Source organism: Eriocheir sinensis, chromosome 57 (assembly GCF_024679095.1).
Source record: "Eriocheir sinensis breed Jianghai 21 chromosome 57, ASM2467909v1, whole genome shotgun sequence".
NCBI classification, from domain to species: domain Eukaryota; kingdom Metazoa; phylum Arthropoda; class Malacostraca; order Decapoda; family Varunidae; genus Eriocheir; species Eriocheir sinensis.
The window spans coordinates 5,830,536-5,856,792 of NC_066565.1; the positions used below are offsets into that span (position 1 = coordinate 5,830,536).

The 26,257-nt window shown below is 43.9% G+C and overlaps 1 protein-coding gene, 6 non-coding genes and 2 pseudogenes across 7 annotated transcripts in view; all 9 read right to left on the minus strand.

The window, feature by feature from the left end:
- Positions 1–26,257, minus strand: part of LOC126984726 (uncharacterized) — an 81,746-nt gene that overhangs the window by 25,889 nt on the left and 29,600 nt on the right. The window contains exon 2 of the mRNA XM_050838732.1: positions 16,417–16,517. The gene's annotated coding sequence lies outside the window, so the exon portion shown is untranslated. The remainder of the gene's footprint in view (positions 1–16,416; positions 16,518–26,257) is intronic.
- On the minus strand, positions 2,248–2,363 carry LOC126984902 (U5 spliceosomal RNA). The gene has a single exon (XR_007738203.1). It is a non-coding gene; the product is annotated as a U5 spliceosomal RNA (small nuclear RNA).
- On the minus strand, positions 4,969–5,131 carry LOC126984920 (U1 spliceosomal RNA). The gene has a single exon (XR_007738220.1). It is a non-coding gene; the product is annotated as a U1 spliceosomal RNA (small nuclear RNA).
- Positions 6,310–6,502, minus strand: LOC126984931 (U2 spliceosomal RNA). The gene has a single exon (XR_007738231.1). It is a non-coding gene; the product is annotated as a U2 spliceosomal RNA (small nuclear RNA).
- Positions 9,294–9,473, minus strand: LOC126984953 (U2 spliceosomal RNA; annotated as a pseudogene).
- Positions 9,607–9,804, minus strand: LOC126984961 (small nucleolar RNA U3). The gene has a single exon (XR_007738254.1). It is a non-coding gene; the product is annotated as a small nucleolar RNA U3 (small nucleolar RNA).
- LOC126984958 (U1 spliceosomal RNA) lies at positions 19,127–19,289 on the minus strand. Its single transcript, XR_007738252.1, has one exon. It is a non-coding gene; the product is annotated as a U1 spliceosomal RNA (small nuclear RNA).
- On the minus strand, positions 23,472–23,664 carry LOC126984950 (U2 spliceosomal RNA). The gene has a single exon (XR_007738250.1). It is a non-coding gene; the product is annotated as a U2 spliceosomal RNA (small nuclear RNA).
- On the minus strand, positions 26,076–26,255 carry LOC126984957 (U2 spliceosomal RNA; annotated as a pseudogene).

Sequence of the window (26,257 nt, forward strand, 5' to 3'; positions counted from 1 at the left end):
TTTATAGTATATGTTAAGTATTCCCATAATAATGCCATATTTAGTCATCTATCTGCCGTCTTTTGCCATTTTTGGGGCAATTATAAAGGAATCTTCAGGAATAACTGTATGTTTACAATCAAATGGAAACACAAGAGTCTTTACAAACTAAAAGAAATATATTAACTTCAGCAAAGTTTGCGATACAATATCAGTCATAGAAATATTCTGATACTTTTCAATATATTTTCTTCTATAACAACAAACAGAACACTATTTATTCGTGAAATATACGAAGGGGAACCTAAAGATGTCCTGCCTCGCACCCCGCGGAGTCAACACTTTTTCCACCCCACCCGCTCTCCCTCCAGGTAGTGTTAATCAACCCCAACCGCCCGGGGACGCTTAAACTGCGGGTCACAGCCAAGGAAAAGGGATGGGATGGGAACGGGAATGGGGGAGATTAATACTACGGCCCCTTGGCTTTTTCCCCATGAAAACAGGCGAATATGGGCTTTTTTTGAAAATTCCCTCCTGCTTGGCTATTCCCTTCGCTCATGTCCCTGCCCTCTCATCCTCTCGATCAGTCTGGTCTCTGGCTTCGTACCCCTCTCCTGCTCAACCACTCCCTTCCGGGCCTTTCCCACCATTACCCATCCACTCTTACAGCCCTCTCCCCTTACCCGTCGTCTACCACACCACCTCCCCTGGACCCCTACCCAATAAAGTTCCCCCAACCTCCCTGCACACGGGTATAGTTTCGACTCCACAGCGATAGGCAGGTCTGAGTGTGAAAGGGATTTGGGAGCGTTAGTGAACTCTGACCTAAAACTAAGGAAGCAATGTATTAGTGCGAGGAGTAGGGCTAACAGGGTATTAGGCTTTATTAACAGGACGGTAACCAACAGGAGTGCAGACGTTTTTTTTTTTTTTTTGTAGAGGTTTATTGTGCAACTATACAATATATGTGATGCCCGTGATTTGCATCCATTACATGCACATGCTCGGATACATAATAGATACACGTAAACAATATTATATAGTTGGACAAAGCGGGCATCGGCCCGCCGCTGTCGGGGGTCTTCGGCATCCTCAGACTCTATTTAGCGTTAGTTACGACACACTTAGATTATGTTGTCCAGTTTTGGTGCCCACACTACAGAATGGACATCAGCTTGCTAGAATCAGTTCAGAGGAGGATGACCAAGATGATGCAGGGGCTGAGGAACCTCCCATATCAAAATAGTCTGAAACATCTAAACTTACATGCACTAAAAAGACGAAGCGTGCGGGGAGATCTGGTAGAAGTATTCAAATGGGTCAAGGGTTACAACAAAGGCGATATAAGTAAAGTACTGAGAATTAGCCAGCAGGATAGAACTCGCAGTAATGGATTTAAATTAGAAAAGTAGAGATTTAGGAGAGATATAGGCAAGCATTGGTTTAGTAATAGGGTGGTGGGGGAATGGAATAGACTCAGCAATCACATAGTGCAGGGACGATAGCTTGTTTTAAAGAGTAGACTGGATAGCTACATGGACGAGGACGACAGGTGGCAGTGAGGTGTGGGTGCAGTAAGGTGACAGGGTACTGGTGCGTGCATAGTACCGCCTGTAAAACGAGGATCAAGCCTCTACCTGTAACCCCTGAAACTACACCTCACCCATCGTGAGTAGTGGGGGGGATTCTGGAGCAGCCCTGTGTAGGCCACCCGGCCTCTTGCAGTTTCCCCATGTTCTTATGTTCACACCGCAGCCGCTCCCCGTTTCCCCTCTCCCTGCCCAACAGCAAAATGTTGTCGCTCGTATATAGGTCTTCACTTTATTGTAGCTTATAATAGCCCATTTCCCCATGACCTGCAATTTATATGAAAAGTGTTTTGATTACGACCGTATCAGGCAAGTTACAATATGTACACAACATAATCAGTGTTATAAGTGTGTAAAATATATCAATTACTATGCGTATTCACATTGCAGGCAATATAAGGCCCTTATCACACGTTGCCCATCTAATGTGGCCCTGCCACCCAAAAAGGTTGAGCACCACTGCTTTAGATAACACTTCAAACCTTTTATTTTACCCTTGGCTACTTTTCAATTGTTTATTTAAATTGATTTACATATAAATACGAAGAATAAACAAAAAATAATAAAACCTCAAAAATTACCCCCCCCCCCAAAAAAAAAAGGGGGGGTTGGGTGAAAAAAGTTTTTTTTCCAACCCTGCACACGGAGGATAATTCGTATATAATCATGGCGTAATATTAGGCCCACAAGGTGGGCCAAGAAAAAATTATGTAAGACTCATTGAGTTGTTCCCCTCCACGGAAATCTTTAGTAAAAGGCGAAAGATTTATGCGTTTTGAAGGGAAACCAGAGTTGCCACAACGCAGCAGAATCTCCGCCAAACTGTCTCGCGCTGAACACCAACAGCCGGGTCACATCCGAGCTAGAAGGCCGCGGCGCCTACTGCACATGCTGGCCTGTTGTCCAGGGGCGCCCTGTCCCCTTGGCAGGCTGCTGCTTAACGCGGCGCATAGTGGCACTGTTTACTGTTGGACGTCATTTCCCGACACACTGACGGAAGCGGCTAATTCGTCATCAAGACAACAGGGGCGCCCTTCATGCCCGCAAACCCGCCGCCACTCCAGCCGCCCGCTGCTATACACAACTACGGTCTCAACATGCAGGCCATACTTCGGGTGGAGGGTTTTATTGTTGTTGTTTCATTAGTAGTTATCTATTATAAGACGGTCTATCAGAAAAAAATAATAATACACGAGACTGGGGGTTCCAGAGAAAATTAGACACTCGTACTATCAAGAACATATAATTAAATCTGGATCTGGATCTGGATAATAATGCGCAGGGCACCTGTATGGTGCATAACACGCATATTTGTTGGCTGTTGGGGGGACGGGGGAGCCGAGTGTGCAGGGGAGGGAAGTGAATCAAGTGTAATTGTTAGTGTTGGTGTGTTGTGGTGACAAGTGAGTATGTATTTGTTTTTTGAATGAGTCTATTGTATCGCAGTCTAAAATCTGTTGAGGGAGGCTGTTCCAGTCACGTATGGTGCGTGGAAAGTATGAGTGCTTGTATGCGTCAGTGTTAGTATGATATGTTTGGTATTTATGGTTGTGTGTGTTACGAGTACGTTGACTGTTTGCCTTGTGTAGGTATGTTTGTGGGTCAATGTCAATGTGAGTGTTTGTGATCTTGTACATAAGTGTAAGTTTGTGTGCTTGTCTGCGTATGTGAAGAGGGTCCATGTTTATCTGTTGTTTGATCCGTGTTGTGATTCCAGGCGTTCGAGTGTAATTGTTTGTAATGAACCTAGCCGCCTTGGTGTTGATTTGTTCTAACCTATCAATGTTTCTGTGTGTGTAAGGATCCCACACCGTGGAGCAGTATTCCAGTGTTGGTCTCACAAGTGTGTCATAAACTATGGGTTTAATGTCAGGTGTGCAGTTATGTAAATTCCTCCTCAGGAACCCCAGTGTTCTGTTGGCTGTGGCACTGATATGGTCTATGTGAGTGTTGAAAATCACAACTACATCCTGAAGCTCATCCCCCAAAATGATATAAGCGCTCCGTGAAACTACTGAGCTTCGTGTAGCAAAACATGCCGGTTGAATCCAAGAAGCCGTAAATAAGAAAACGATATTGATTGCCATAATGAGATGATTGACATAATGAGAGACTGTTGGTGGAGACTGTCGCGAGGCAAATTCAATTTGTGCGTGCGCTCATCGACATGATTGTACATGTACTATGTAAGATGAAAAAAAAAAATAATAATAATAATAATGTGTGTGTGTTAAACTTTCTGAAATTGTCTTTGGCGAACCATTTCAATAGTAATTCTCTATTTCTTCCTATCTTACTCTCTTCCTCTTTTTATTTCTTCTTTCCTTTCTCTTTCTCCTTTTTCTCTTTCAATCTTCTTCTCTTTCTCCTTCATTCGTGTTTCTTTTTCTTTCTTTTTTCTTCCTCTTTTTTTCTTTTTATCTTTCTTTCTCTCTCTTTACTTTCTTTGTTTCTTTCTCCCTTTTCTCTTTCTTTCATTCTTCTTCCTTCTTTCTCTCTTTCATTCTTCTTCTATCTTTCAACCTTTTCTCTCTTTCATTTTTACTTTTTCTTCCTTTCTCTTTCTTTTCTCTATTTCTCCTTTATTTATTTATTTATCTTTCATTTTTTCTTTATCTTTCTTTCTCTCTTTATTTTGCTTTCTTTATTTCCGTTTTCTTCCCTCTTTCTTCCTTTCTTTCTCGCATTCTTCTTCTCTTTTTTCTTTTTCTCTTTCTCCTTCCTTCTCTCTTTGTTTGTTTCTTTCTCTCTTTATGTCATTCTTGACATCCCTTTTCTTTCTCTTTCATTCTTCTTCTCTTTATTTCCTTATTTCTTGCTTTTTCCCTTTCTCCTTTCTTTCTTCCTTTCATTCTTCACATACGCAGGATATTTTGAGGAGGGAGGGAGGAGAGGAGGATGGGGATAGATGGGGGAGGAGGAGGGGAGATCATAAGGAAAGGAACGCGCTCTCTCCCAACATTCTGCCAAATCAACCTTCGTACATGCGTCTCTCTCTTATTTCCCATCCATGTGCTATTTGAAAGTGATATTTTATATATTCTGTATATAGTAAAGGAAGCTACATAGTACAATGAGTGTCGATGTTTAGGATTATATATAACAACGATTTGTATAAATTCTGACATGTGGCAGCGAATTTTTCCCATGTTGCCAAGTTGTGGTGGCTGTGAGACATCGACTCGGTGACTTCAATAAGCGCGACGATGCTGTTGGAACTAGACAAGGGGATAAGAATAAATTTACTACTACTACCCCAACTTTACCCTGCTTTCTGACATGGTGGCATGATACATCAGTAGGTTCAGGCGAATTTATCCTATTATCTCCTGGAGATGCTGAGTAGACTGCATCTGCCCGCCGACATATGCTTCCATACAACGTATCATCATGGGGTTATTAGGGGGATGCGCGAACGCAATCCCCCGCTATCAAAAATTTCGCACTCGAGTTAACCACATTTGGGTTAATCGCAGGGGTCAGCACCGCCGGAGTGCAATGGCGGGCCTCGCCCTGGGAAAACCGCCTTTATGATCACGGTATCTCCTGTGCCAGGTAAGTATGCTTTCCGCAGCAACCCCGCCACCCACATCACCACAGGCTCCACACGCGCGCTCCACAAACTCTTTCTTATGAACAAGTAAGTTATTTTTTAATCACTAAGCCGCACGCTAATATCCTTAGAATAATAGCAAAATTCAGATTTTTATAACTTTCACAAACATTAAAAACCTCTGCAAGTGAGTACATGAATTAATAATGTAAAAAGAGTTCCAAGGGCCAAGTGAGGCCCGCTGCCTGCCTGCACGCCCTCTACCGCCAGAACAAACCAACACAAGTTTATCATCCCGACATTTAATTCGCGTCTCAAACAAGATTCCCGATAATATACTCCTTAAACGACCATCAAGTGAAACTGTTAATTGGAAAATCATATATATGAGTAAATCTACCATAGGCGAACTTTACTCGTGATGAAAAATAACAAAGCATTTAGTTGAGAATACCATGAAGTTCATGACAGGACAGAAAACCTTTGAGGAGAGACTTAACTACTGGTAAATATTTCCAAAGGAACTTAACTGCTGATAAAGAAAAGATCATATCTGAACATTTGAGCTAAATGTAGTATGATGGGAGTCAGTGTGAACACCGAAATCATTCTTGTATCCAGTATGAGTGAAACAGACGGAGGAATCACCACTCGAAAAAGGAAAAGCCCTTTTTCTTTTTTTTATGCACTGTTTGTTGGTTGGTGTAACAAGTTCGCAGACTGGCATCGCAGCGTCTGACTCACAAAGTTACCACAGGCCAGCGTGGACGGTGACTGATAGTCCAGATTGATACATGCTTATTGTAGAATTTTTCTCTACCATCCTAGCTATTGCCCACAGGATATAAAGAGTGCAGTGGTGAGGCGTCTTTCGGAGTCATGAAAGTATTTTTCATCAATCAATGAAAAGTATTCATGAATACTTTTGAAGTAATCAAAATCGAATTACTCGGTTTGCAGAAAGTATACTCGGTTCCCCCATCCCTACTAGTCATATCACACAACACGCTATAGCTCCCTGCAGAAGGGTGTGTTGCGGCATGTGGTCAGTGTGGAGGAGGAGCGGTCTGCATCACCTCCAGGAGCCGTGACGGAGCCTTCAGAGCCCGTCAGAGCACGATGGCGGCCGATACCCAAGAACACTGCCTCACAGTATAGCAACTATCATGAGAGTTTATTCCTCCCCTGAGGGAGTGGACCGATCCCGGAGGTACTGCAATACCGGGCCGATCCGCGGCAAAGGTGGAGCAAGCCCCTAGCACTTCGCCATAGTCCAAAAATCAGATTAATATCGTAGATCCCACATGGGGATCGTATCAGATATTAAGCTGATAAGAACAGATACTACACTTTGATCTTAGCCAAAAGGCCGAGAAGCGATGCCACCCACCAACCGAACGCCCCCTTTACCGCCGCCAGCTACACACACGCTCACCACAAAATATTCCTCATGTTCTAGACTGATACATTGCAGCCTGAGCGCTGCTACCCTACGCCTAAAATCAAAATTCATATTTGGGGTATTGTCAGAAAAAGTTAAACAAACCCCACATGAGTGCTTAAGACACCCAATACCGTCTAAAGACCCGTTACACGAGCACTACATAGCACAATCGATAGACAAATAATATATATGTTTGTGAGTAAAACCCGCTTTAATCGTGACGAAAAATGAAGAAAACTTTTATGTTGAGAAAACCATTGAGTTACTTATTAGACAGAAATTTTTTGAAAGAGTAACTGAACATTTAGGGGGATTCAGTCGATCGATCGACGATGGTCTAATAGAGCAGGAGTATTTAATTTGGTAAGTCACATTATAGTTCATCAGTCCGCGAAAAGAAACTCGTCACAGTTGAAAACCATGAATTCTGTGCAACACTGCATGGTGGAGCGGAATATATTTATGTGTATTCTATAGCTAGCTGCCTCGATCATGTACGTACCAGCAAATGTCTTATCATCTGTGAACCTTGCCCCTTCTGCTTTATCTCGAGCAGGTACTATGGCTATTAGAAAATAAGAAAAATATGAATTTCATAAATTCACATGGCATGAACAATTTTCAACTCTGGCAACATCAAATGAAAACTTGACAGGTGTTTCTTAACACTACATCTAATCTATGTTCCTACCTACTATGAAAATCAGAGCCAGCGTTACACTGTTTTTCGTTAATATTTTTGTTAACAAAGCGTCGCATGGAGATGACGTTTTACCAGGGTATGTTTTATACACCTACCTAATTATTGCCAATATGCTTTTGTACTGAATGTTGATCATTCAGGTCGATTATTCATAGGTGTAAAATAAGTAGGCGATTCCACAGCCGCTACACTAACCGTGATGGGTACCAGGGTTGTTTTGATTTAAATCAAGCGATTTAAATCGATTTTAATCAGAGTATAAAAAAAATCATGATTTAAATCAAAATTAAATATACCGTATTTAAAATGATTTAAATGTTATATCAAGAGTAATATATTTAATGATTTAAATTATATCTAAATATGTGCTCCCTGCCTTATTGTATTGCTGAGACATGGACACACAGTGACTTTCAAGAAGCGCGACGATGCTTTTAGCATTATACACCCCTGAGTGAAGGAGACCAAGGGGATAAAAATAAATTTACTACGACTACCCCAACTTTACCTTGCTTTCTGGCATGATACTTCGGTAGGTTCCAGTCCGGTTTAACCTTTTATCTCCTGGAGGGATGCTGAGTACACTGTACCCACCCACCCATACTACCTATAATAATGTAACATAATGAGGTTATTAGGGGGATACGCGAACGCAATCCCCCGCTATCAAAAATTTCGCACTGGAGTTTTAACCACATTTGGGTTAATCACAGGGGTCAGCACCCCCGGAGTGCAATGGTCAAAATTTAATGAAGAGATTTTCTATTCTCTTTTTCTATTACTCTCTCTTGGTCCCACACGTCCTCTGGGTGTATCGAAACACACGAGAAATTAATCACAACAAGGAGAGGGTATTCCCCGGATTCCTGGGATTGAATCCGCGACCAGCATGACGGGAGAGCCACTCCTTACCGAGTCGGCCAAAGAGGTACCCCATTCGCTGAATGGGTTATGGGAGGCTCGCTCATCAAGCCGTCGCCGCACTACAAAAAAACATTGAAAAAGCTCCGCAGGAGTGCCTACGGGACCCAATACCTGTCTGCACACCCTCTACCGCCAGAGCCAACCAACAAAGGTATATTTATATAATTCGCCTCTTAAACAAGATTTCCCAGAGTCTACTCGCTAAACGAGCATTAAGTGGGGCTGTAAAAAGAATATATTTGTGTCTGAACCAACAATATTTTAACTTTACTCATGAAGAAATAAAAACAAAACATTTTAGTTGAGCATACACTGAAGTTGCTGATGGAACAAAACTTTTGAGGAGTATCTTAGACATGTGAACATTTCCAAAGGTATTACTTGAACAAGAAAAGATGGCACTTGAAAAATGAAGCTAAATATAAAGTGATGAATCAGTAGGAACACGAAGAACACTTGTAGTATGAGCGAAGCGCAGGGAAGGAATCAGCACTTAAAGAAAAAAAATCCGTGATGCAGCTTCAAGGTTACTCTGTCTCTAGACACTCACACCTACACATCTAGCAATACCCAGAGATTAACTATACTGAGTTTGCTCTAATCGGTCAGAGACACGCCAGTCCTCGTCGACAGACCAACTTGGACGGCTAGATTTCGATCGCCGATAGAGTCGGTCTGTCGGCACCCTTGCCTTTGGCAATGGCCCGTGCAAGGGCCTGTTTCCCCTAGTGATAATAAGGGTAAATCTTTGAAGATGCTCTAATCGGGAGGGTGATAGCGATAAGTCTAGTTCGTGATCAGGCCGTGGTGAAAAACACACTATGGACTAATACCCGTATTGATCTTGTTTCTTCCACCCCTGGGGAAGTGAAAATGATCCCGGATTGCGAGAAGATCGGGCTGATTCCTGACAAAGGTGAAGCAACCTCACAGCATATGGCCCTCATCTTAGCATAATATATGTCAAGTTTCTGGCTACTCCAGAGACACGAAATTACAGAGCTGATCCGTGAAAGGCAAAGCTCAAGCACTAACGCATGAATCATGCCTCCTTCACCCACCTTATAACATTATCATTATCGTTTATTGATTCCTCCCCTGGGGGAGTAGACCGATCCCGGAGTTACTGCAATACCGGGCCGATCCGCGGCAAAGGTAGAGCAGGCCCTTAGTCCAAAAATCAGATTAATATCGTAGATCCTACATGGGTATCGTATCAGATATTAAGCTGATAAGAACTTTTACTACACTTTGATCTTAGCCAAAAGGCCGAGAAGCGCTGTGCCCGCCAACCGAACGCCTCCCTTACCGACGCCAGCTCATAACACCCAAATCGGGAAGTCGCAGATATTAGGTATTATTTCCTCCCAAACGGGAGGAGTATCAAAAAAAGGAAGATCCTCTATAGTCCTCCACCACTCAGCCTGTGCTCGGCCCGCCACGCCCCGCGAACGGGTGGTGGACGGTCCTCAAGCCCCTGGCCAGGCCACGGGGCAGCTTCCCGCTCAGGGCCGGACACTTAGCCTCGTCATCGTGGCGTGAGGTCACTCCAAGTTTCAGTCAGGGAACTTGGCTGTCATACTATAGAAGTGATCCTATGAAGTATGATCATACCTTCCCCGGGCCGCGGCGGCCCCCAATACGCTACGGCGCAACAGGTGGCAGGTGAAAATAATTACCTGTGTGCATTATAACCCCAAGCCGGTGTTGAAGCGGACTTGTGGGGATAAATTATGGAACTAAAGTGGACTTGCTGTATTATCATAAGCAAATTTTGGAATCTTGAGAATCTTGAGCACTGATTTGCAAATAAATCAATATTTTTCGCAAAACATATTATTTAAAAGACTTAGTTACCCTGAGAAGCGCAGGTTTTCTGCCATGGTTGTTCGCTACAACAAAGAACTTTCCACCGCAGTCTGTGCTGTTGTGCAGGTCCGCCGTTCTCAACGCCTAAATCATGAATAACTTTCAATCTGAATTGTATAATGTATTTCTATTGGTTAAAATTATGATATAACAAGTGTGTATGTGTGTGCTGACGCCGCCAGCTCCACACACGCTCATCACAAAATATTCCTCATTCTCCTGACATTCACTTTTCATTCAACGGGTCGCGCGGCGCAACTAGCCGCCAGAGATATAATTCGGCTCAGTGTGTCTGAGAGGAAAAGGTAAAGAAGCCCAGCAGGAGTGTTCGCAGCATCCCAAAGCTCCGGAAGGACGGCTCCACGGGCCAGCCGAGAGCCTTTGCGCCCGCTGTATACGCGCTGAGACGAGGATGACTTTTCACCCCAACCTTCCTTGTCACTCAAAGAAAGTTTTCATAGGAACCTACTCGCTGAACGCTGAACTCGCTGAACTGAGGTACAGGGAACACCTCTTTTTGCTTATCTGCATAATTGTATTTGTTTGTTTGCACTATGTAAGTTGAAAAGAAATTTACTACTTTTGTAAATGCAGTAAATAAATTCACTACTACTACCTACCCAAACCTGGAAAATATAGTCTCAACCAGCCTAACCTGCCCTGGCCACGCTGGCCTATACCCAATGATTAGTATACCAAAATCTCCCTGGGTGAATATAAATACCAGAGCTGGGCACTTCCGTACCTCTGTCAGCACCTCCGCTCCTCCGGACCTGCGGACCTTTAAACGAGGTGCGGAGGTCCGAAGTGCGGAAAGTTTTTCAAAAGTGCGGAAGTAACAGGTGCGGAACGGCAGTATTTTAAGTCCGTACCTCCGCACCTGAGGTTTTCAAGGATAAAAAAAATGAAAACGACAAACAGTCCGCGCTCTGCAGTAATACTTCCGGTCGTTTACGCGGTCTGTGCTGCAGGGCATGTTTTCCCGCCACTTGAGTGACGTCACTCTTTCAGATTTACGGCCCGGTTCAAAATATACCGTTTGTCGTCCGTCTTAAAGGAAGTGCGTCATCAATGACAACACCACGTGCACGGATAGCAAGAACCCAAGGTGTTGGTTTCCTTACGTCGAGACACACGTGTCCTGTTACCATATTGTACAAAACTGGGAATGAAAGAAACGGTCACATTATTAAAACAATGTCGCTTAGATTACCACTTTTAATTACTGCGTATCATTTGTGAAAGATACATATAGTAAACTGAATCAGCAACATATCTTTCCTTATTCCCATATCTTCTCTTCCTCTTTTGAATGATATTAACCGGAATTTTCTGTGTTGCATGTGTACTGAGGTATGATAATTATGATGAGTGTAAAAGTAGTTACTTTACTTCAGGTGGTGGAGATTCTATGCGTTAAAATGACAATAATGATAACAAAAATAATGGTAATAATAATAATAATAATAATAATAATAATGCTGCAGTATTGCCTTGTATTTCTTTTTTTTAAGGTACGGACTAGATTTTTCAGGCGCGCTTTAATAGTTTTGGGTACGGTACCGGAGGTGCGGAGGTGCGGTACCGGAACGAGTGAAAATTTTTTAGGCGCGGAAGTACAGGTACGGACTATATGTGTTTCGAGGTGCGGAGGAGCGGTACCGGACTACCCGATATCCAGTAACGCGCCCAGCTCTGATAAATACATACAATTGATATAATAAGAGAATGGTATTAAAGCTTACAGGAAACTAATACTGATTATTTTTTTTTTAAAGTGTCTGCTTCCTACACTGTAGTATTTAGTGTTCTATAATTATTTTAATAATTTTTTTCCTTTATTCCTGTCTCCATTTTTCTTTCCTTCCTTTTACTATTTCTTTCTTCCCTCCTCTTCATTTATCTTTCCTTATTACCTTTTTCTTCTCTATTCCTCTCTTCCTTTATCCTTCCTTCTATCAATTCCTCCTTCCTTCCTTCCTTCCTCTATATTTATCTTTTCTTACCATCTTTATTTTCCATTATTCCTTTTTTTTCTTCCTTCCTCTTCATTTATCTTTTTCTCTATTCCTCTCTTCCTTTATCCTTCGTCTCTCCCTTCGTTTATCCTTATTTATATTATTTCTTCCTTCTCTTAATTCCTTCCTCTTCATTTATTTCCTTACTATCAAGGTTAACTTATGCATTTCTCACACAGAGTCCACCTTACGTCACTCTCCCTTCCATAGCGTTTCACCTACAATTACAAAACCCAGGGAAACCAAACACCCACGTGCCTCGTCTGGTATGGCTTCGAGTATACCAAGTCATAAGCATACCAAATACTTTAATAGCCTATACATACGAGATAATACAATTCCTATAGGTACGGAAAACAGTCTGCCTTGCCCTTATAAAAAAAAAAAACACCTCCGTTGACTTAGTGTGTGTAAAGATGTCTATATAGTTCTCTAGCATGGGGTTGAGGTTCCATTTCCTATACGATTCTTGAGCCACCTTATAAGCTGCCTATATATGGATTATTATCATTATTATTCCTATTATTATCCTTATGAGAGAGAGAGAGAGAGAGAGAGAGAGAGAGAGAGAGAGAGAGAGAGAGAGAGAGAGAGAGAGAGAGAGAGAGAGAGAGAGAGTTTTAATGAAATTGACAAAGAAAAGCAAATTTTTATGGACCATATGAGAGAGAGAGAGAGAGAGAGAGAGAGAGTAATTCATATCTATATACATGTGCACCATATTTTTTTTTTTTAAGATTTTTTCGATCTGCTATATGAACACGCACGCATTCACTTCTGTCTGGAAACGGACACACACACACACACACACATACACACACAATGCGCTCACACGAGGTATTGTCACTTTTATATTGCTATGTTAAGAAATACTTTACATATATATATTGTACCTTTCACTTAGGACAGATGTCTCACACACACCACACACCACACACACACACACACACAGACATGCACACACACAGATAGACAGACAGAATCGTAACGCAGGTAATTACGACAAGACGGACACATTTATCTATGTTTTTTTTATCTTCGGCGATATATTTTACGCACACAGAACTCGACAACAACATTGAAAGGTATCAAACTGTTTATTACGAAGCTTACACGCGTACGTCAATAAAAGAGTGAATGCTTACGTACTTAATTCCGCTACACAGACTCGACTACTGATGAAATTTCCTTGTTTTTGAGCATCAGCGTTCCCAAGGATATATTTTTTTATACGTTTTATGTGTTGAAGTATTTACAGTGAACATTATATTACGCGCCCTCTTCGTTCTGGGTTTTCCGTCTCCATTCTGGCGCATTACGTACCCAAAACAACCTCCTTCGGCATATGGCTACGCAGGGAGGCTCTTGAACAACCGAAAACCGGCTCATTGGGGGAACATTCACAGCGACCTTTCGTAAATCAGCTCTTAAGGGGACATTCACAGCGACCAATCGTAAATCAGCTCTTGAGGGGACATTCACAGCGACCAATCGTAGACCAGCTCTTAAGAGGACATTCACAGCGACCAATCGTAGACCAGCTCTTGAGGGGACATTCACAGCGACCAATCGTAAACCAGCTCTTAAGAGGACATTCACAGCGACCAATTGTAAACCAGCTCTTAAGAGGACATTCACAGCGACCAATCGTAAACCTGCTCTTGAGGGGACATTCACAGCGACCAATCGTAAACCAGCTCTTAAGAGGACATTCACAGCGACCAATCGTAAACCTGCTCTTGAGGGGACATTCACAGCGACCAATCGTAAACCAGCTCTTGAGGGGACATTCACAGCGACCAATCGTAAGCCAGCTCTTAAGAGGACATTCACAGCGACCAATCGTAAACCAGCTCTTAAGAGGACATTCACAGCGACCAATCGTAAACCAGCTCTTAAGGGGACATTCACAGCGACCAATCGTAAACCAGCTCGAGGGGACATTCACAGCGACCAATCGTAAACCAGCTTGAGGGGACATTCACAGCGACCAATCGTAAACCAGCTCGAGGGGACATTCACAGCGACCAATCGTAAACCAGCTTGAGGGGACATTCACAGCGACCAATCGTAAACCAGCTCTTAAGAGGACATTCACAGCGACCAATCGTAAACCAGCTCTTAAGGGGACATTCACAGCGACCAATCGTAAACCAGCTCGAGGGGACATTCACAGCGACCAATCGTAGACCAGCTCGAGGGGACATTCACAGCGACCAATCGTAGACCAGCTCGAGGGGACATTCACAGTGACCAATCGTAAACCAGCTCGAGGGGACATTCACAGCGACCAATCGTAGACCAGCTCGAGGGGACATTCACAGCGACCAATCGTAAACCAGCTCGAGGGGACATTCACAGCGACCAATCGTAAACCAGCTTGAGGGGACATTCAAAGCGACCAATCGTAAACCAGCTTGAGGGGACATTCACAGCGACCAATCGTAAACCAGCTTGAGGGGACATTCACAGCGACCAATCGTAAACCAGCTTGAGGGGACATTCACAGCGACCAATCGTAAACCAGCTCGAGGGGACATTCACAGCGACCAATCGTAAACCAGCTTGAGGGGACATTCACAGCGACCAATCGTAAACCAGCTCTTAAGAGGACATTCACAGCGACCTATCATACACCAGCTCTTAAGGGGACATTCACAGCTTGTCTTTTTGGTTAACTTAGCGTCTCACACACACACACACACACACACACACACACACACACACACACACATAAAAAAACAGACAAAGATTGAAGAATGGAAGAATGAATGACAAGTAAGAGAGATCGAAAGACAAAGGCTGGGACAAAAGAATGGATGAATGAAGTAGAGAGACAGAGATAAAAAGCAAAGACAATGATAGAAGAATGGATGAATGAATGATGTAGTAAGAGAGATCGAAAGACAAGGACAACACAAGGACAACAAAACCAGGACAACACAAGACAGCCAGCACAACAATCCCTCAAGTGGTAGCAGCGGCATAAACATCACATCACTGCAGGCACTCTCCTCAAACAGTGTCTCAACTCAAAGGAGGCCAGAAGGGTGCCCAGAGCAGACCCAGGGTGAGCCAGAGCCATAAGGGGGTGGGGCGGGTCTGGGCGGGGCGGGGCTGTAGTAGGAGAAAACGGGGCAGTTTGGACATTGGTATGACCCGCAGATGCGTTAGCCTGGTGGAGGAGATGGAGGAGGAGGTGCAGATGGGTTAGGCTGGTGGAGAAGACTGGTGGAGGAGGTAAGGGTGGGTTGACTGGTGGCGGTGTGAGGAGAAGATGATGATGAAGAAGAAGAAGAAGAAGAAGAAGAAGAAGAAGAAGAAGAAGAAGAAAAGAAAAGTATTAGTAGAGGAAGAACAGGTACAAGAAAAAGAAGACGAAGAAGATGATGATGAAGAAAAGGAAAAAGAAGAAGAAAAAAGAAGAATGTATACCGAACAGTCGTCTGGAGGTTAGAACACTTCCTTGGCCTTCCGTACAAGAGCCACACCACCAAAGAAAAGAAGATGAGGAAAAAGAAGATGAAGAAAACGAAAAAGAAAAAGGAGAAGAAAGAAGTAGAATTTATCGCTAACAGTCATCTGGAGGTTACAACACTTGCTTGGTCTTCAGTACAGGAGCCACACCACAAAAAAAAAGGAAGAAGATGAAGGAGAAGAAAGAAGTGTATAGCTAACAGTCGTCTGGAGGTTACAACACTTACTTGGTCTTCAGTACAGGAGCCACACCATCAAAGAAAAAAGGAAGAAGATGAAGGAGAAGAAAGAAGTGTATAGCTAACAGTCGTCTGGAGGTTACAACACTTACTTGGCCTTCAGTACAGGAGCCACACCAAAAAAAAAAAGATGAGGGAGAAGAAAGAAGTTTATAGCTAACAGTCGTCTGGCGGTTACAACACTTGCTTGGCCTTCAGTACAGGAGCCACACCACCAAAGAAAAAAAGAAAGAAGATGAAGAAGGAGAAGAAAGAAGTGTATAGCTAACAGTCGTCTGGTGGTTACAACACTTGCTTGGCCTTCAGTACAGGAGCCACACCACCAAAGAAAAATAAGAAGAAAAAGAAAAGGAATTTGAAGAAAAGGAAAAAGTAAAAGGAGAAAGAATAATAATTTATAGCAAGCAGTCGTCTGGAGGTTAGAATACTTGCTTGGCCTTTAGTACAGGAGCCACACCACCAAAGAAAAAGAAAAAAAAAATTTGAGGAAAAGGAAATAGGAAAAGGAGAAAGAATAATAATTTATAGCAAGCAGTCGTCTGGAGGTCAGAATACTTGCTTGGCCTTCCATACAAGAGCCACAACACCAAGAGAGAGGAAGACACACCCAACGAGGCTCACCTGGGGAGTAGTATTCCGACTGTATTCGTACACCTTGACGGGTTGGCGGCGGGGAACCAGCGCTCCACCGAGAACTCCACACACGTCTTGCTGCCAGTCAGCTGTGGAGGTGGCAGAGGGGAAACATTGAATGATTATTTGTGGAGGAGAACCTATTCTTTTTAACAGCAAAGTAAACAAAAAAGGAGCTTGAGTCATTACTGGAGGAAATGAAAGAAAATGGGGAATAAAAAAAATAAAAAAAAAGCCTCAAACACACTATAAAATCAGAGAATTATGAAAAAAATTATCAGCAAAGGAGTGCCCTGTAATGCAGTCTTTGAAATACGAGAAATAAAGAATAAGAAGCAGACAAGACTGGCAAAGTGATCCTCCACATACGCATATGCTTTTCAACTGAAAAATTGAAGAAGGAAAAATAAATAAATAAATAAATAAAAAAATAATGGGCCTCACACACTACTAGAAATCAGAAGTGGGGAATAAAAACCAGCAACATTAGTAGGCCAATCACACTTTGCAGTCAGGAAAAATAAGAAAAAAAAAAAAAACTAATGGCCTAAACACACTAACTGAGATTGGTGAGTAAATACAAACACACATACTTTTCCTACAAGATTGGTTGATTGAAAGTTTATTGTTGCAGGTACACAACAAGGGCGAAGGGAGGAACATGCCATCCCAACCCCCAGGCAGGGCAGAATGTGATTATACAACTAGTAATACATGTGTAGGTAGCACCTTGAAACTAAAAAGATACAATGGTAGGAATGAATGCACAACAAGGGAAGGGGGCGGTACCTGCCGGCCTCCCCCTAGACAATAAGAAAATAAACTGTGGGGACGGAGAAATACATTGCCCAAGCACTAAATGGGAATGAATACAGAGCTGGAGTAAATAGGCCTTAAAGTAGAATACATATGCCAATACCAAAACCAAGGCACACAACAAGATCTTTTATCCTCTTCTTTATTTCATCCTGACCACATGCTCTTCCTGGTAAAAAAAAAAAAAAAAAAAAAAAGGAAAGGAAAAAATGCGGTCAGTTCTTCCCTCCCTCAAACTCCACCTTTTCAAAGAACGTAATCCTCCGCTCCGTTAAGTCCGCCCGGCGCAGGTTCGGCGCTTTCCCCTCCACCACCAGCCTCCGCAGCGCCTCCGCCGGCGTGCCGTAGCCCGTGGGCACCGTCACCTCCAGCACCGCCACCCCAGAGTTGTCGCCGCCCTCCCGGAACATCAACCACACACAGGTCGCGAAGGTCACGGTCGAGCCGTTGTGTCCATGCCAGGTTGCTCGGTTCATGAGGCGGAAGGCGGGCATTGGCGGTGAGGTCAGATGATGGAGGTCACGTCACCTACGTGGTACTTGGAGGTCAGGTGGAGGACTGCCGACCCGCGACTTTTGCCCTGAACGCGGACGCTGCCCCAGTGCCTATCCACCAAAGGGAGTGTTGGGGTCAGGGTGTGCTGGAGTCGTTTTATTCATTAGTTTTTTTATGTCACGAGAAAGGGAAGAACAAGGAATGAATGACTATATATTAAGGAAGGCTAGGTCAAGGTGTGCAACTGTCATCTTATTCATCTATTCTTTATTTTTTGTGATACGAAAAGGCAAAGAATGAAAATGAATAGCTATATATTTAACCCCTTGACTGCGGATTTCCTACAAGACGACATCACCAAGCTACAGGAGCGGAACAAAAAGTGGCTACTACAAGTCAATGAAGAAAAGTGTAAAGTCCTGCACCTTGAGAGGGGAGAAGGCAAAAAGAACGAGGAATAAATGACTACATTTAAGGAAGGCTAGGTCAGAATGTGCTACTGTTCTTTTTAACATGGTAGCTGCGGGGATCATGCTTTTTAAAGGTCCCTCTAAGCGAAAATAATGAGAAAAAATCATCACTCACGCAAACCATTTCATAATATATATCAACGCATTTGTGATCAGTTTATGTATCATCTATTTTGGGGGGTTTGTATCATGGCAAAAATTTCACCCGTCGCTGCTACACGGTAAAGCCACAAATTTGGCCCGTCGCTGCTACACGGTAAAGCCACAAATTTGGCCCGTCGCTGGTACACGGTAAAGCCACAAATCTGGCCCGTCGCTGGTACACGGTACACGGAGAGAGAGAGAGAGAGAGAGAGAGAGAGAGAGAGAGAGAGAGAGAGAGAGAGAGAGAGAGAGAGAGAGAGAGAGAGAGAGAGAGAGAGAGAGAGAGAGAGAGAGAGAGAGAGGAGGAAATGAAGGGAGGCTAATGGTGGTCCAATGAACACCTTGACTCAATCCCACAACTGGAGACAGAGATACAGGATGGTACGGAAGGAGACCCCCGCAGAACCCCCCAAATCCGACAGTTTCTCCTGGATTGACTATATGAGCCCCTACCCATAGCAAAGGAAATTCACAACAAATCGTGTTCTGAATGAAAGTCAAAATCATAGCTTGCGAAATACACTCCCCTTTTATCAAAACTAGCATATTTGAATATCAAAGGAAAATTAGACATTAGCTTGTGAAATACATTCCCGTTTTATCAAAACTGGCTTGTTTGAATATCAAAGGAAAATTAGACATTACCAAGTGATATGCAAACCCTCTTTATATCACAACTGTAACATTAAAACACCAAAGACAAACGTGACAGGTGTTGCATATAACCGTACACCTATACTCCTACCTAGTATATAATTGTGGTGTGTATTAGGAAGGGGGATGCGCGAACGCAATCCCCCGCTATCAAAAATTTCGCACTCGAGTTAACCACATTTGGGTTAATCGCAGGGGTCAGCACCGCCGGAGTGCAATGGCGGGCCTCGCCCTGGGAAAACCGCCTTCATGATCACGGTATCTCCTGTGCCAGGTAAGTATGCTTTCCGCAGCAACCCGGCCACCCACATCTCTGCAGGCTCCACACGCGCACTCCAAAAAATTATCCTTATGTACAAATAAGTTATTCTTCAATCACTAGGCCGCACGCTACTGCCCTTAGAATAATAGCAAAATTCAGATTTTTATTACTCTCAAAATCATCATAAAGCTCTGCAAGTGAGTACATGAATCAATAATGTAAAAAGTTCCACGGGCCAAGTGAGGCCCGCTGCCTGCCTGCACGCCCTCTACCGCCAGAACAAACCAACACAGGTTTATCATCCCGACATTTAATTCGCGTCTCAAACAAGATTCCCGAGAATATACTCCTTAAACGACCATCAAGTGAAACTGTTAATTGGAAAAGCATATATTTGAGTCTAAACCTACCATAGGCGAACTTTACTCGTGATGAAAAATACCAAAGCATTTAGTTGAGGACACAATGAAGTACATGACAGGACAGAAAACTTTTGAGGAGAGACTTAACTACAGGTAAATATTTCCCAAGTAACTTGCTGATAAAGAAAAGTTCGTTTTTGTTTTTTTTAATTTGAGCTAAATGTTATGTGATGGGAGTCAATGTGAACACCGAAATCACTCTTGTATCCAGTATGAGTGAAACGTACGGAGGAATCACCACTCGAAAAAGGAAAAGCCCCTTTTCTTTTTTTTATGCAACGTATGCCGTATGTGTGAAGGGAGGTTGACGAGACAGTAGAACATATGCTACTAGAGTGTCCTAGGTATGATAGGGATAGGCAGAGTTTGGTAGAAATAATGACACAGGAATTAGGAACATAAGTATGCAATAGGATGCTAGAGGGGAATGTAGAAAGGGTGATAGAATTCTTGCTAGGTCTGAGTACACTGCAGACTCCTGTAGATGTCCCCATCTGTGCCTCTATACGGGCTCTTTCAAATGGTTATATTTTATTTTTGGATTTTCAGGGTATTGGCCCTGAGGGAGTAAGCCGTTACAAAGGCTGTAGTTGGATCCGAAAGGGAAAATTACCTCCCGAACCAAGAACAAGACTAAGTTTGCTGAAATGGAGGTGAAGTGAAGAGGGAAAGAAAGAAACGGAGGTTGAGGAATATCAGATGGGAAGATTTCCAGGTAGACCCGAGGGAATTAGACTGGATAAATGGGAGTGTGCATGACGTGGGTGGAGCCAATAGTGAGTTTGTAGGAAATGTAAGGAGAGCCGCAACTCGATGGATTGGGTATGTGAGTACGAATGGAAGGAAGAGAAAGTACAAGCCGTGGTGGAATGGGGAGATCAGGGATGCTAGGAAGGAGACTGAGGAAAGAGAGACATGAAAACATTGAGGCAGAGAATGAATATCAGAAAACATGGTCAGAGTATGTAAGGCAACAGAGGGTCACTAAACGAAAGATTAGGGAGGCCAAGGTCAGGTGTGAGAGGAGTGTGATTGAGGCTCTGAAAGAAAAAAGCCTAGAAGGTGGGCGTGAATGGTATAAATTCTTGAGGGGTGAGAGTGTGACTGATAGTGAAACCGTGGAATGCCTGAAAGTAAATGGTAAGGATATCAGGGACACATATAGGATGAACGAGTGTGTAAAAGGTTTCTGGGAAGAGATTAGAGGGTTGGGTGAAGTTTTTGAGGTGAGAGAGGGATGTGTAACGCTTGAGAGGAAGGATGCGGATGAGCTGAATGAGAGAATTAGCAGAGAGGAAGTCGAGGTATGTTTGAAGAAGCAGAAGAACTGCAAGGCAGCAGGGCTGGATGAGATCCCGTATGAATTGTATAAGAATGGAGGTGAGGTGGTAATAGACAGGATGACTGAGTTATTCAACTGTGTATGGGAGAATGAGAGGGTGCCTCGGGAATGGAACGAATGCAGAGTGACTCTGATACACAAGGGAGGACATAAGAGTAAGAAAGAGCTGAAGAATTATAGGCCGATAGCCCTGGCGAATACAGTGGGAAAGATTTTCTGTGCTGTGTTGAATGAAACGCTGTGTAAGTGGATTGAAAGAGAGAGTGCTGGGTGAGGAGCAGAATGGTTTTCGCACAGACAGGAGGGCAGAGGACAATATGTATGTGGTAAATGATATGATAGAGAGGAAAAAGAGGAATGGAAGTCCGTTGTATCTTGGGTTTCTTGATATTGAGAGAGCGTATGATAGAGTAAACAGGGAGGTGATGTGCAAGGTATTGGAGAAAGTAGGTTTGAGTGATAAGATAGTGCGAATCATTAGGAGTATGTATGTGGATACGAGAGCCAGGTATAGGTTAGGAGCATTAGAGACAGAGTGGGTGAGGAGTGAAAGAGGTGTTAGGCAGGGCTGCATCCTGTCTCCAACTCTCTTCAGTCTGTATACTGAGGAGTTGGCAGCCAGGATGAGGAGAAAGAATGCAGGAGTAAAAGTGGGAGAAGACAGGGTAAGTGTGCTTCTGTATGCAGATGATGTGGTAGTCATGAGTGAGTCAGCGGAGGAACTGCAGGAACTATTAGATGTGGTGAATGAGTATGAGAGAGATTTTGGAGTAAAATATAGTAGTGAAAAAAGTCAGATAATGGTTGTGAACGGGGCAGAAGATGAGAGAAATAGGACCTGGAGGCTAGGAGACACAGAGCTAGGGCAAACAGATGCATACAAGTACCTGGGTGTATGGATGAGTCCGAGCGGATGTGAAAGGACAAAGAATGAGAAGATTAGCCTAGTAGTCTGGGAAGTGCGGCAAAAATGAAAGCATGTAAGTATGATGTGCTGAGAGAGGTGTGGAAGAGTGTAGCAGTGCCGAGTATGATGTGTGGGATGGAGGTGATTACAAGGAGTTAATTGGAAATGGATAAATTGGAAGTAGGGCAAAATAGGATCGGTAGGTTAGCTTTGAATGCACCAAGGTATGCAGCGGTGGAAGCTTTGAGGGGTGATATGGGGTGGAGTACCTTTAGGGAAAGATTTAGGAAGGCTACCCTTAGATACAAAGTCAGATTGGAACGAATGGATGACGCGAGACTGGCACGGAAGGTTTACTTGTGGAGTGTGCATGAGGGCAAATGGATTAAGAACTGCATGAGAATGATTGGTGACAGTGGTATGCGAGTCAGGTGGGTGAGCAGAGAGAAAGGGAGGCGTTTCTTTGAATGGAAGGTGACTGACAGGAATAGTGAAGGTCTAGAATGGGATGTGAGAAAGTGAAAGAGAGAGATAGACAGTGCAGTGAAAGGTGACGGTCTGAGGAGGTGGAAGCATGCGATGGAACGAATGACTACTTTGGAGTGGTACAAGGAAAAGGAAGCCCCGCATTGTGTCAGCTGGTATGATGGAGGCCTGGGTGATGATCTTCTCTTCTAAGCTCGAGCGCAGTGTATGAATGTGAATGCAAGAAATTACAGGTGGTCTGAGTCCCGCAGCAAAGTGTGTCAGATGTGTGACAGGGGTATGGATGAAACTGTTGTGCATGTGATACTGGTGTGTGGGAGGTACCGGAGAGAAAGGACGGAGATGATGAGGGTGGCACTGAGTGAGATGGGCTGGGATGTGAATGGGAGGATTGCAGGAGCAGAGAGGGAATGGATGCTGCTGCTGCTGGGACTGAGTACTGAAGCAAATGATAGAATTATAGAAGCCATGAAGAGTTTTCTGGAAAAGATGTGGTGTGCAAGAAATAGGGAATTGGAAGATTTGTAATGGATACTGCTTGTTTTGTTTTTATTTTTACAGGTTGTGCCGACGCGAAGGCCTGACTCTCCAACGGGTCACCTGTACAGCAAGAGCAAGAGCTGGTTGATGTAACAAGTTCGCAGACTGGCATCGCAGCGTCTGGAGTCTGACTCATAAAGTTGCCACTGGCCAGCGTGGACGGTGACTGATAGTCCAGATTGATACATGCTTATTGTAGATTTTTTCTCTACCATCCTAGCTATTGCCCACGGGATATAAAGAGTAGAGTGGTGGGCCGTCTTTCGGAGTCATGAAGGTATTTTTTAATGAAAAGTATTCATGAATACTTTTGAAGAGTAATCAAAACCGAATTACTCCGTTTGCAGAAGTTTACTTGGCATGCGATCAGTGTGGAGGAGCGGTCTGCATCACCTCCAGGAGCCGTAACGGACCCTTCAGAGCATGATGGCGGCAGATACCCAAGAACACTGCCTCACTGCGTTAGACAGCATAGCAACTATCATGAGAGTTTACTCCTCCCCTGAGGGAGTGGACTGATCCCGGAGGTACTGCAATACCGGGCCGATCCGCGGCAAAGGTGGAGCAAGCCCCTAGCACTTCGCCATAGTCCAAAAATCAGATTAATATCGTAGATCCCACATGCGGATCGTATCAGATATTAAGCTGATAAGAACAGATACTACACTTTGATCTTAGCCAAAAGGCCGAGAAGCGATGCCGCCCACCTTCCTTTAAGATTAACCCCTAAGAAGGGGAACGGGCCTTTGTCGACTACGACGGCCCGTCGCAGTCATGGCTGGGGCTATATATGTGCATACACGGCACGCCGCGCGCACGTGTGCAGGTACAGAAATACATACACACGCGCACACACACGCCAATGTACGCACATATATAGATTGTTAAACACCCCTTCCCACTAAGTGGGTTGGGGCACAGGCGCACCAGGCGTCCTGTAGCTGACTTAAAAATTCATTCACGCACATACTCACACACAAACACCCACACATACATACACGCACTAACACGCCCATATATACAGAACAGAGAGCCTACCTGGGCGGCTCATATGCCCGCACTAGGGCAGTAAGCGCCCTGTCGTCCAAGGCCCCCACCAAGGCTGGCGCTGAGAGCCCCTCCCGGTTTGGAAGCAGGTTGCGCGTCGCACCGCACTCGAGGAGGTAGTGGAGGAGCGGCTGGAGGACCTCCTCCTCGCAGTACGGGCACTCGACAGGGACAGGGTCATCCGGGTGAAGGACCGACGCACATTTGTAGCCGAGACGGAGGCGGCGGATGTTGGATGCCTCCCGTCTCGGCAGATTTGGCGGCAGCTGGCGGGCGCCGGTGTTAGTGGCCGCCGAGTACCAAAACGCGGACGGCGAGCCCGCAGCCAGGGCCTCCTCCAGCTGTACATCTAATCTATGTTCCTACTTACTATGAAAATCAGAGCCAGCGTAACACTGTTTTTTGTTAATAACTTTTTAACAAAGCGTCGCATGGAAATGACGTTTAACCAGGGTATGTTTTATACACCTACCTAATTACTGCCAATATGCTTTTGTGCTGAATGTTGATCATTCAGGTCGATTATATATATATATATATATATATATATATATATATATATATATATATATATATATATATATATATATATATGTGTGTGTGTGTGTGTGTGCTCCCTACCTTATTGTATTGCCGAGACATGGACACACAGTGACTTCAAGAAGCGCGACGATGCTTTTAGCATTATACACCCCTGAGTGAAGGAGACCAAGGGGATAAAAATAAATTTACTACGACTACCCCAACTTTACCTTGCTTTCTGGCATGGTGGCATGATACTTCGGTAGGTTCCAGTCCGGTTTAACCTTTTATCTCCTGGAGGGATGCTGAGTACACTGTACCCACCCACCCATACTACCTAATAATGTAACATCATAAGGTTATTAGGGGGATGCGCGAACTCAATCCCCCGTTATCAAAAAATTCGCACTGGAGTTAACCACATTTGGGTTAATCACAGGGGTCAGCACCGCCGGAGTGCAATGGTCAAAAAACATTGAAAAAGCTCTGCAGGAGTGCCTACGGGCCCCAATAAGGTCAAAAGGTGGTTTCATGGGGCAAGTGAGGCCCATTACCTGTCTGGACACCCTCTACCGCCAGAGGCAACCAACAAAAGTATATTTATATAATTCGCCTCTTAAACAAGATTTCCCAGAATCTACTCGCTAAACGAGCATTAAGTGGGGCTGTAAAAAGGATATATTTGTGTCTGAACCTACAGTATTTTAACTTTACTCATGAAGAAATAAAAACAAAACATTTTAGTTGAGCATACCCTGAAGTTGCTGATGGGACAAAACTTTTGAGGAGTATCTTAGACATGTGAACATTTCCAAAGGTATTACTTGAACAAGAAAAGATGGCACTTGAAAAATGAAGCTAAATATAAAGTGATGAGTCAGTAGGAACACAAAGAACACTTGTAGTATGAGCGAAGCGCAGGGAAGGAATCAGCACTTAAAGAAAAAAAATCCGTGATGCAGCTTCAAGGTTACTCTGTCTCTAGACACTCACACCTACACATCTAGCAATACCCAGAGATTAACTATACTGAGTTTGCTCTAATCGGTCAGAGACACGCCAGTCCTCGTCGACAGACCAACTTGGACGGCTAGATTTCGATCGCCGATAGAGTCGGTCGGTCGGCACCCTTGCCTTTGGCAATGGCCCGTGCAAGGGCCTGTTTCCCCTAGTGATACTAGGGGTAAATCTTTGAAGATGCTCTAATCGGGAGGGTGATAGCGAAAAGTCTAGTTCGTGATCAGGCCGTGGTGAGCAACACACGATGGTCTAATACCCGTATTCATCTTGTTTTTTTTTCCACCCCCGGGGAAGTAAAAATGATCCCGGAATTGCAGGACCGGGCTGATTCGTGACAGAGGTTAAGCAACCCCACAGGAAATGGCCCTCATCGTAGTATATGTCAAGTTTATGGCTACTCCAGAGACACGAAATTACAGAGCTGATCCGTACAAAGCAAAGCCCAAGCATTAACGCATGAATCATGTCTCCTTCATCCACCTTATAACATTATCATTATCGTTTACTGATTCCTCCCCTGGGGGAGTAGACCGATCCCGGAGTTACTGCAATACCGGGCCGATCCGCGGCAAAGGTGGAGCAAGCCCTTAGTCCAAAAATCAGATTAATATCGTAGATCCTACATGGGTATCGTATCAGATATTAAGCTGATAAGAACTTTTACTACACTTTGAACTTAGCCAAAAGGCCGAGAAGCCCTGT